The following is a 2,832-nucleotide window of genomic DNA, read 5'->3' as shown; positions in this document are numbered from 1 at the left end:
GCCAAACTAGTGCTTTTATAATGCCAATCAGCAGGGCTGTTATCATCCCTCTAATTAGGAAAGCAGCCTAAAACATAGAGCACTTGGGGAAATGGTAATGTTATGGTTTTGCACTTAAAAGGGGAGACGTTTCCTGCACTGTAAGAATCCAGGATTGGGGCTGACAAGTCCTTTAATTAATGGGCAGGATTCCCTGTGTGTGCAAGTGTGTGTGCATGTTTCAATTCATAAAAGTGGACAAAGGGGGCTATTTGAAGGAGGTATGGGGGGGAGTGAGAGAAAGAGAAAGGAGGGAAGAAAAAATAGTCCATTAGTTTGAAGGAGAACAGAGTTTGTAGCTACCTTCAGTTTATTTAACCCCCTAAAGGATTGAAATGTGGAGATGCAGTGAGCTGTTTGCCAGAGATTTGAAAGCTACAGTGGAAAAAGCCCAAGGTCATCAGACAAACAAAAAGTTTAGGAGGATGCACATCTCTTAACATCCCTTACCCCCATGGTCTGTCTGTCCCCGCTACTTCCTGCTGGTGTACTCTTATCTCCCCACAGGCTGCAGCTGATGGTCCCACGCAGTACACAGGATTTTTATAGTTGGCATGTGATTCAGAATAAGATCTATCCTTGGTATTTATACCATACTCATTGTGGTATTTGAGGCAATTTTTCAAAGAACTGTTTCCCTTTCACCCCCCCCTCCAAAAAAAAAAAACAAAAAACAGGCTATGCAGGGGAGTTCTCTCCAAAATATTTCTTGCTAAATGCTTTGTTTTTACAGTTACGTTGGATAAAGACGACGGGCAATATGGCAGCAGCCAACACTGAATATGCCACTTTTGTCAGTTAAAAAAAAAAAGTGTTCCCTTCCAATTTGACAATGCGCCTAATCCTTCAAATTCAAGTGGGACTGCCTGTGAGAGCTGGGGCTGCCCAATCAGGCCCTAACATTCAGTGGCTTCTGAGTTGTGAAAATGCTATTGTAATGATTGTATTGATTCTTGGGCCCAATCCTGCCACTCTTTCTTAGGTGAGTAATTCATCTTCACTGCATTGCTACAAGAAGGCCAGTGCGACTATTTGCTTGAATGAGGATTACTCACATGAGTACAGGTTGCAGGACTGCAACCTCAAATCAGTACAACTACTTCAATGACATTTCCCCCACTCAGGGTATTGAACCATTGAATTTGAAGGCCTGAGCCTTCCTGCAGCCTTAGTCTTGTAAGTAGCCCATGGTGAAGTAAGCGAGACTACTCACATAAGTAAAGGTTCACAGGATCGAGCTTTTTATAAAAAATGAAAATGGTGTGTGTGTAACTTTGGAAGTGGATGCTGGTTTCAAATATGTAAGTGCACACCTTGTAAAAGTAGCTATTGTACTTGTAGCAAATTGTACGAAATAGGTAGTGGTAAATTAAACACTCATGTATCTTAGATCAGACTAGAGTCTGCTGTATTCCAGTCAGTGAAGAGAATTATAAAAAGCAAAACACCTTGCTCGGTGGTTATATTAAATTTTTTAAAAAATGGCCTTTTCAACAGGCACATTTTTAAAACCCAGGAATGATCAGTCTTTTTTAGAAGGGAGAATGGAACTTCAATTTTAAGGCCTAATTTTAGATATTGTTTTCTACAAATATTTTACAAAGCCTAATAAATAAATAAATGTTTTTTGTGCCTTATTTTAAATTTCAGTGGTAACTCACTGGGGGACTTAAATATTTCCCTACAAACTATAGGTGCTAGTGAAGGAGAACCAGAAGGGAAACCTACTAGAAACAAAAGTGAAGCCTACATATTTTATTCCGTGTCCAAAGCTAAGTAGTGAACTGTCAAGTAAGCAGGCACCAACAATAGTGAAAAAGTGCATTAGACTTCTTTTAAAAGGCTCTTTAAATTTTTATAATCTAAAGCTCTGATCCTGCAATCAAATCTTTGTGAATGGGCCCTACCTGTTGCATTGAATCCCCCAGAAGTCATGTTATTCTTAAAGACAGGCGTTAATGTTGACAATATCCCTTTAAGGATGACTTGCAAATATATGTTGTAAAGAATTTAGCACTTTTAGTTCCTGATCCTGTTAGTATCTCCACACAGGCAGACCATTGTGTTCACGTGGAGTCCCACTGAAGTGAATGGGACTTTGTACATATGCAGGAGGGTCCAGCTGTGTGGAGCTGCTTGTCGGATGAGGGCCTTGTTGTAGAAATTAGACAGACACAAAACAGAACCCGGAATCTAGATGTCTGAAAACCTGAGAGAGCTTTAATTTTGGCCAATCTCTAAAATCACGACTTCAAATTTTGCCTTTAGAATGTTAGTTGTTTATAGGCTGTCAAAGAAATTAATAGTTAAGTCTCAAAAATATATTTCTTTTATAATTGCAGTTAATATACAATTAGATTCTGTTCAGGTGCTAAAGAGTTAAATGAGTCTTTCGGGGAGAAGGCACATCTGGGCTGAAAAAACATGTGCACCAAGTTTTAACCCAAATTTGAAAACTGCCAAGTTTATAATAAACACCTGAAAACTGGGTTTATAAGTGACCCCTCGCTGCAGTGGAGCCTGGACAATAACAGTTTACAGAACAGCTGAAAGTCATTCATAATGAACTGAATAATGTGACTTTAAAGAAGGAGTATTAGCGGAGTTTGTGAGAATGCCGTTCAAAGAGGAAAGTACAGAGGATGACAAAATTGTTCATGGAAAAAACTTTAAAATGTTGCCAATTTTCTAAATGGCCTTTTCACATTCATTTGCAATTTCCCTCCCCTTCCACCCCCGTTATGGATATCAGAACTGAGATGGTTTGTTCCTTCTACAACTACATTTTACAAA

Source organism: Chelonia mydas, chromosome 1, assembly GCF_015237465.2.
Source record: "Chelonia mydas isolate rCheMyd1 chromosome 1, rCheMyd1.pri.v2, whole genome shotgun sequence".
Classification (NCBI taxonomy): Eukaryota; Metazoa; Chordata; order Testudines; family Cheloniidae; genus Chelonia; species Chelonia mydas.
This window is presented reverse-complemented; position numbering follows the sequence as displayed.